Source organism: Dama dama, chromosome 21, assembly GCF_033118175.1.
Source record: "Dama dama isolate Ldn47 chromosome 21, ASM3311817v1, whole genome shotgun sequence".
Classification (NCBI taxonomy): Eukaryota; Metazoa; Chordata; class Mammalia; order Artiodactyla; family Cervidae; genus Dama; species Dama dama.
The window spans coordinates 36,979,556-36,988,785 of record NC_083701.1 but is presented as its reverse complement, the minus strand read 5'-3'; the positions used below and the strand labels follow the sequence as shown (position 1 = coordinate 36,988,785).

The 9,230-nt window shown below is 41.0% G+C and overlaps 1 long non-coding RNA gene across 1 annotated transcript; it reads right to left on the bottom strand.

Annotated features, from left to right (window-relative positions):
- Positions 1 to 1,922: 1,922 nt before the first annotated feature.
- On the bottom strand, positions 1,923 to 5,330 carry LOC133042665 (uncharacterized). The gene is made up of 2 exons (XR_009689550.1): positions 5,196 to 5,330; positions 1,923 to 5,017 (listed from the first exon to the last, which is right to left on the bottom strand). It is a non-coding gene; the product is annotated as an uncharacterized LOC133042665 (long non-coding RNA).
- Positions 5,331 to 9,230: the final 3,900 nt, after the last annotated feature.

Here is a 9,230-nt window from a genome sequence, read left to right as displayed (position 1 = left end):
TATTGTGTTGGTTTCTGCCATATATCGATATGAATTGGCCATAGGTGTATGTATGTCCCCCTCTCTCCCACTTTTCATCCCATCCCACTCCTCTAAGTTATCACAGAGCATTATATTTGAGCTTCCTGTGATGTAGGAGATAGATGGGCTGCAGCTTAGACATTTACAACTGGCCTCCTGTTTATATTTCATGGGGCACAAAGAAATGGGCTTCTCCCTGGATACTTACAACTGTTAGCATTTCTTGAGACAAGAGATAGGTGGGCTCCAGTTAAGGCATTTATAATCAGCCTCCTGTTTGCCCTCTGAAATGGAAGTAACAACAGAAACAGGGTAAATAGCCAGTGTTTGTCTCTTGTAAACACCTTAATGTAATAGTTATGGCAAGGACAGAGGGGCAAAATGCTGTTTGTGTAAAGGATTAAGAGGTCTCCACTCCCACCTCTTTTGGGACAAGGGAGACACATGCACAGAAAGGCTCCTTGTGGGTCAAAATGTCAAGGGATAACACCAAGCCATAATGAGACTTGCTCCTCCCAGAAGCCTTTACTTCGAGATCCATCTTGGCTGAAAGGTGCATGTGCAACCAGGGGAGGGTCCCAGGGTAGGTCAGATGTGGAAAAAGAAACCAGATAATTGGCCTGAAAGAAGGCAAAGACCCAGAAGAACTGACCTTACATAAATGACTTTTAGCCGCTTCTTCACTGCACTCCTCCTCACTCGGGGAGATGCCCACACTCTTTCTCTCTGGGTGTGCATCTCTGCCTTGCTTTTTATCTTAGCTAAACAAACCATTTCTCTGTATGCTTTCCCATTTGTTGTTGTGCTACATCTCTAATAATAAACTTTGCCCCTGCATTTCCAGTTTCTACTTCCGTGATAAATGCACTTTTCATGAGAGTCAGAGATCCAGGGAAAAATAACTTCTAGCCTCTAGCCCTTGTTGGTCTGGTGGTTAGGATATCTGGTTCTCATCCAGGCTACCCAGGTCCAATTTCTGAGCAGGGAATTAAGAACTTGTTTTATTCCGCTACTCACTGCTGCCTCGCTGAGATCACCTGCATCATACAGTAAATTTCCACTGGCTATCTAAATTTACGTATGGTAACAATACATACTTATTACAGAAAACTATGTGCAGAAAAATACAAAAACAAAAAAATCTAAAATATTCATAAACCTACCAAAATGATAGGCAACACAACACAGATTTTGGAGATTTACAATACAGAGATTAAATCCTAGATCTTCCATTTACCATGTAACCCTAGGCAAGTTACTTAACTTCTCTATACACAGTTTCCTCACCTATAAAATGAAGACAATCTACCTCTTGGGGTTTTGTGAGAATTAAACGAGATAGTAATTTGTATAGGGTTTGCCACTATGCTCTACATCTATGCTATATTCTATACTATTGAATCTCTAGGGAAATGGGTAACTAAATTACGGTACATCCAAACAATAGAAATTTATGCAACCATTAAAAATAATGAGGTAGCTCTCTCTATATACTGACTTGGAAATATTTCCCAGATTCAAATTAAAAAACATATGTAAGTAATTTAATGTTTTAAAAAGTGCATGTTTATATAGTGAAAGTTGCTCAGTCGTGTCCGACTCTTTGTGACCCCATGGACTATACAGTCCATGGAATTCTATATGTCACAATACTGGAGTGGGTAGCCTTTCCCTTCTCCAGGGGATCTTCCCAACCATCAAACCCAGATCTCCTGTATTGCAGGCAGACTCTTTACCAGCTGAGCCACAAGGGAAGCCTGCATGTTTGTGTACATATGTGTAAAAATGTACATAAGCCTGAATATTCATTGGAAGTGTTGCAGCAAGGGGGACCCCTTCCAGGGCCCGAAACTGGGCTCTTGTCTAACACTTGGAAATGAATTGTCCGAGGAGACACATGCTGACAAAGCAAGGGATTTTATTGGGAAGGGCACTCGGGTGGAGAGCAGCAGGTAAGGGAACCCAGGAGAACTGCTCTGCCACATGGCTCGCAGTCTTGAGTTTTATGGTCATGGGATTAGTTTCCGGGTGGTCTTTGGCCAATCATTCTAATTCAGAGTCTTTCCTGGTGGCGCACGCATCGCTCAGCCAAGATGGATACTAGCAAGAGGGATTCTGGGAAGTGGACGGACAGGCAGTGTCTCCTCTCGACCTTTCCCGAGCTCTTCCGGCTGGTGGTGGCTTATTAGTTCCATATTCCTTATCAGGATCTCCTGTCATAAAACAACTCATGCAAATGGTTACTATGGTGCCTGGCCAGGGTGGGCGGTTTCAATCAGTGTGCTTCCCCTAACAGTAGTACTGATGCTGAAATCAAAGCTCCAAAACTTTGGTCACCTGATATGAAGAGCCGACTCACTGGAAAAGACCCTGATGCTGAGAAAGATTGAGGGCAGGAGGAGACAAGGATGACAGAGGATGAGATGGTTAGATAGCATCACTGATGCAATGGACATGAATTTGAGCAAACTCCATGAGAAAAGTGAAGGACAGGGAAGCCTGGCATGCTGCAGTCCATAGGGTCACAAAGAGCAGGACACGTTAAAAAAAAAAAGAGTAGGACACGACTTAGCAACTGAACAACAATATAAAAATAGTTTGCATAGTGTAATATACATATACAACTGAAGTCTAAATTGTTACCCACTAAACTATAAAAATGGTTTGGGGGAAGCAGTGTAGAGAAAGAAATGAAAAGGGAAATTTCACTTGCTTTTTGCATTTATGAATTGTGAACCTGTTACAATGAAATACACTAATTTGCAATAAAGAGGTTTACATTTTTTTGTTTGTTTTTTTTACTCTAAAGAGAAATTCTAACTGTAAAAAGAATTAATATCTTTCAATTATATAATTGCTTCACAGAACATTCCACCTGTTGTTTTTTTGAAATTTGACAATTCCTTATGAAGAACAATTTAAATTAAATATAGCAAATAGGTCATCTAAAACCTTCTAACTAGGCTCATCTCAAAGTAATATCAGGAGAGGTTTACATTAATGCAGCTCTGCAGGAGGACTTGTGAGGCTGACCTGAATCTTCTGACCTACCTCAAGAGATCAACCTTGCATAAAGTAACCACCATCTAAGCCTCTCCTGGCTTTTGTTAACCTGGGCCTTCTGGCTCACTTGAAATGAGGCAGAGCAACCCATGTAAATCTACTAACCTCAGGTGCCCAAGGCCATACAAATTAACCATTATGATCATGGTCATTTCATAACGCTAAAGGAAATCAACAGTGAGGGAAAGGTTACTTCCACAAACTGTGGGACTTTCCATTGAGAAATGAAATATTTCCTGCCATATCAGTAAATAAGAATGTCAGAGTCATCAGTGATTTCAACCCTCCAATATGAGCCTAAGAGCACTCAGGACGGAGAAAAATACCTGCAGCCACTCGCAAGAGCGAACCCAAGGGAGTTCCCAAGAGAGCACAGGATACTGGCCCCAGGACAGCTGAAATGCACACGAAAGAAGTGGTTTCGGTAAGCCCAGAAGCTTGCCTCTTCCCATATTTAGAAAAGCGCTAAATTCTTTAAACTGGGATATATGAAATGAAACAAAATGAAATGAAAGTGAAGTCTCTCAGTCGTGTCCAACTCTTTGCAACCTCATGAACTGCAGCTTAGCAGGCTCCCCTGTCCATGGGATTTTCCAGGCAAGAATACTGCAGTGGGTTGCCATTTCCTTCTTTAGGGGATCTTCCCGAGCCAGGGATGGAACCCTGATTTCCCGCATTGCAGGCAGATTCTTTACCATCTGAGCCACCAGGGAATCCCTGGATGGTTTTCTTTAATTAACAATAATCTTTCAATGTTCAGACTACTTGCCCTTTATTGCAAAACTTCCATATAACCTGGCTCTTCCCCTCACCTCCTCTGAGCACTTCACTCAGGGTTACTTGAGATGCTTTTAGGATTTTAAGTCCCCCACGCTTAAAGTCCTAAAAATTCCTACCGAATAAAATATATCTCTCAAATTTTAGGTTGTGATTATTTTTTAAGACAACACCATAAAAGTTATGATGCTGTCATAAATTAATCAAAATAAAAGAATAGTCATTTTCAGTATTTCCTTGAATTATGTTTGTAGATCAAGAAGAAGCTTCTAAAAACAATTACATTTATGCACTGGAGAAGAGATGAAAATTAAGAAGAACCAAGAGCGTCTTTTAAAATAACTTCAGAGAGCTAGCACAATGTAATAGCTGCAGATTATAAGTTCACAAATGAAATTTACTCTTTCACAGGCAACATGGAAATCCCCAGGAACAATTCTTATAAAACTCAATTGAGGAATTCATTGGAAGGTGAAACCAATCAGATGAAGTGGGCAAGGGAGAGGATTAGTAGGAGAAATATGAGCTCATAAAATAGTTCAAGTGCAGGGAAAAGTTCAGCTTCATAAACTTTTATTAGTCATGAGACAAACTGAAATCTGAGACCAACTAAGCCAGTTTGTCGTTGTTTAGTAGCTAAGTCATGTCCGACTCTTTTGTGACCCCATGGACTGTAGCCTACCAGGCTCCTCTGTCCATGGGATTTCCCAAGCAAAAATATTTGAGTAGGTAGCCATTTCCTTCTCCCGTGGATCTTCCCAACCCAGGGATCAAACCTGCATCTCCTGCATTAGCAGGTGGATTCCTTACCACTAAGCCACCTGTGAAGCCCAACTAAGCCAGTTAGGGTAGTATAAAACACAGTGAAGCAATTCAAAGCAATTATACTGAAAATCCTAAAATGACTCCAAGAGAAAGAATAAAAATCAATATCTAAGCAATGTTCTTACAAGTCATTTACTTTTTATGAGCAATGAAACAGCAGTAATAAGCAAAAAAAGCGATGTCTGATAACCTTACAAAATTGTCTTTTAAATGGCATTGCTAATGGAAAGGTGCCATCTGGTTAACAGATATAGTGAAGAGCTGTTTGGACCATTCAGACCATCCGGGGCCAGCTGGATGGTTCCTGGGTCGTCAAGGTGCCACATCAGTCCTAAATGAGAGAGAAATAAGATTCTATCTGATTAAAGTCATTGTTACATAGGGTTTTTGCCCCAGGAGCCAAACTTGGATCCCAACTAATATTGATGAAGTATGATTTACTGAAGAAATTGAAGGGTTATTTCACCTGTAAAACAAAGAATTGTGCTCCTAGAACATGGTGTTCTTACCAAGACATTACAATCCAATTAGCTGGACATTTCTCTCCAAAGTTATCATCCATGTTGCAAGAGAGGTGTGTGAATGAGCTGTCCGTAAAATCAAGGTGACTCCCCAGCATCCATAACTCAAACTGAAAGACAACTAATGATTTCATATATATATATATATATATATATATATATATATATATATATATATATAATAGTCCGTTAAAATTAGCTCCTCTCTTAAATTGTCCTATTTATGTTTGGGGCACCGTGATTCTCCCTCATCACACAAGCTTGAAAACTCAGTGGTCTTTGAATTCTTCTCCTTATGCCCTTATAATAAGCAGTTGTTGCATATGTTAAGACTGTGATTGGGTTTGGCTACATGTAAGTGAAAGTGAAAGTCATTCAGTTGTGTCCGACTCTTTGTGTCCCCATGGACTATACAGTCCCTGGAATTCTCCAGGCCAGAATACTGGAGCGAAGTTGCCATTCCCTTTTCCAGGGGATCTTCCCAACCCAGGTTTCCTGCATTGCAGGCAGATTCTTTACCAGCTGAGCCACCAGGGAAGCCTGGCTACGTGTAAGAGCAACCCAACTAAGGTCTTTAAAACCATAAGTCAGGAGTGGGCAGTCTAGAGCTTCTATGACATCCAACTCCATAACAGTATCAGAAACTCAGGCTCCTAGTTGTCAGATGCACAGTTATTAGCATGTGACTTTTATAGATCTTGAAAGATGCTGCTTCCTATCTGACACCTTCTGTGTCTGTCTTAGCCTAGGAAAGAGAGACTGAAGCAAGATAGAATTGCTCCTGCATTATTAGGTTCTATAAGCCCAGAGCATAGAACAATAACCAAAACAAAATTCCCACCCTCAGTGAGTATGTTTTAGTGGCAGAATCAGATGATAAACTAGTAAATAAATAGATATTATATGCTGTGTAATCTAGAGAAGATAGCAGAAAGTGAGTTCAATATTGTATAGACTGATCAGGGAAAGCATCTCTGAAGAAGTTAAATTTGAGCAGAAAATTTAATGAAAAAATGAATAAATTATGTGACTCTCTGGTAGACATTCCATGCTCAGGGAAGGATGATTGAAAGATCTGAGATTAAAATGTGTTAAACATTTTGGAGGAAAAGGAAGGAGATCATGTGGCCAGAATCAAATGAAAGATGCCGAGAGAAGTAGGCCATGAAGTCAGAAGGGTGGACTTGGGGACAAGATGTCAGGTCTTATGGGCCATATGGAAGGGTTTCATTCAAAGGATGACTAGATGGTCCAAAGGAGGGTTTGGGGAATGAGAGACAAGAGTAGAATAGTAGATGTCAATTAAGAGGGTGATTGCAGTGGTCCAGGAGAGAAGATGTGATGGATGTGATGAGATAAACATGGAGGTCACAAAGGAACAGGGCTCCCGCTCAGGGCTGGGGGTCGGAGTACAACAGCCCAGCAGTGCAGTGCTATCTCCTGCCTCACCTCCAACAACCCTTTTTTACCTTCTACCTCCCAGCTGCACCTGACAAAATGAGAAGCCTAAACCAGGAGCCAGGCTGTCAGGACCCAACCCAAGTTCTGCCACTTACTAGGTATACAACCTTGCATAAGTTACATTAATTTCTGTGTGGCTTCTCTATCTTTCCCATGTGTAAAATGGGGATAATACTAGTATCTATCTCTTAGATTGCTGTGAGGATTAATGCTTTTTTACTTGTAAAATGCCTAGAACAGTGGCCACCATCTGGCATGATAAGCACCAGGAACTATTATCTGGTCATATCATTAAACATTCTCAACATCTTGAATATGTTGAATCTCCCTCACTTCTAAACCTGTCACTTCTCTTTCCTATGCCTGGAATATAGCACTTTAATTTCAAACTCAACTTCCAACTCTCAGCCTCCAAGTCATTGCCTCCAGGAGATCTTTTCCTATCCCCTAGACTAGATTCAGTTCTCCTCTTGTTTCTTGCCCTATTACCCTATACTTCCCCTCCAGCAATGACCCCCCCCCCATCATATTTTACAATAGTCACTTGTTCTGTTGTTAAGATTTTCCTACTAGATCAAAAACCACGAAGAGAAGAACTATGCTTATTTGTTTTGTTTCCACCTATATCTTTAAAGCCAAGCACAGTGCCTGGAAAACAGGAGGCATTAAATAAATACTGAAGAAGTCTATTCACCTTAGCAACCTTCTAATATTAGCAAAAGACCCCAAAGCAGAGAATGTAGTAACCATGCACCAGAGCCACATTATGACTTTCTTGGATCCTAGCACTTTTGTCTTCATGGGCCCCCATTCTGCATAAAAAATACATATATAAATAGGATATTTTAAAACTGCCTTGGCATAAAGATGAATATAACCTGGACTAGATTCATTATTATATATTCATTGCTATTATGTCCATTTTTTAAATTTTTATTTTAAGGGAAATTAAAATTTTTAAACATTTTTGAAGGCCTAGGCATTGTGCCCACTATGCATAATAGGTAAGTTGCCACACAGTGTCAGCAATGGAAGGATTAAAGCCATGAGAAAAACAAAAACAAACTAGATATACAGGACAGAGTAGTGGTTACCAGAAGGGGAAGGGTGGGGAGGGTGAAATGGTAAAGGGGGTCACCCATATTCACACAGATGAAAACTAAATCTTTGGTGATGAGCAGACTGTAGGGTATACAGAAGTAGACATAGAATGTTGAACACATGAAATATATAATGTTATAAGTCAATGCCACCTCAATCTTTAAAAATCAACTCTAAAAATAAAAAGTAAAACAATGGAGAAAGCCAGAAGGGAACAAAGGGAGGGGCAGAATCTGAAATTAGGCTGACTTCCAGGATGAGTCAGACCATGTAGCTATAAATCAACTAGAATGCTTTCAGCAGCAAGTAATAGAGTTCTGATTCCAACTCACTAAACCAATAACAGGACTGTTCAGAGGTCTGGCTGGGTCTGGCTTAGTTAATCCAGTGACTCAGGTGTCTGCAGAGTTTCAGTTCCTTTCTAACTCTCTATTCTTCTGTCCCAAAGTATTGGCTTCATCCGAAGTCAGGTTCCCCTTATGGTCATCAGATGACTGTCAGCACAAATGGAGGCAACATCCTCCTGGTTTATATCCAGTGAGACAGCCGAGGAATTTTAGTTCTTCCCTGTAGTCTGACTGAGCCAACTTCAGTCATGTGCCCAAATGGACCAATAATTCCCTGGAGATCACCCCACACTAGCTGATCTAGCAAATCAGGATCCATGGAGCCAGGACTACAGCATACACCAGGCAGCATCAGGGAGTAGGGAATATCTGATAACCCATTCCGCAGCTCTGGAAACATCTCCAGAGTTGAAGAGTTACAGAAAGAGCTATCACACATGAAGTACCTAAAAAATATTTATATCAAGGATATAAAGAATTTACCTCAAATATTAAAAAGGTCAACGGATCTTTCTGGCAAGAAAGGATCTTAAAGGGGAAGATTTGTGGAAGTGTTTTTAGAGGAAGCTGTGCTGTGACCCTCATCCCAAAACCCCTCCCCTTAAGGGATAAAAAATAGAGGTGGGCAAAGACCTGCCTTCCTGCCTCAAACCTCGGTGAGTGGGGATTACACAGGGCACCACAGAGAGCATAATCAGTTCAGTCCAGTCCCTCAGTCATGTCCAACTCTTTGCGACCCCATGGACTGCAGCACACCAGGCTTCCCTGTCCATCACCGACTCCCGGAGCTTGCTCAAACTCATGTTCATCGATTCGGAGAGTCCATGAGTCCGACCAACCAACCCCATCCAACCATCTCATCCTCTGTCATCCCCTTCTCCTCCTGCCTTCAATCTTTCCCAGCATCAGGGTCTTTTCCAATGAGTCAGTTCTTTGCATCAGGTGGCCAAAGTATTGGAGCTTCAGCTTCAGCATCAGTCCTTCCAATGAATATTCAGGACTGATGTCCTTTAGGATGGACTCATTGGATTTCCTTGCAGTCCAAGGGACTCTCAAGAGTCTTCTCCAATACCACAGTTCAAAATCATCAATTCTTTAGGGCTCAGATTTTTTA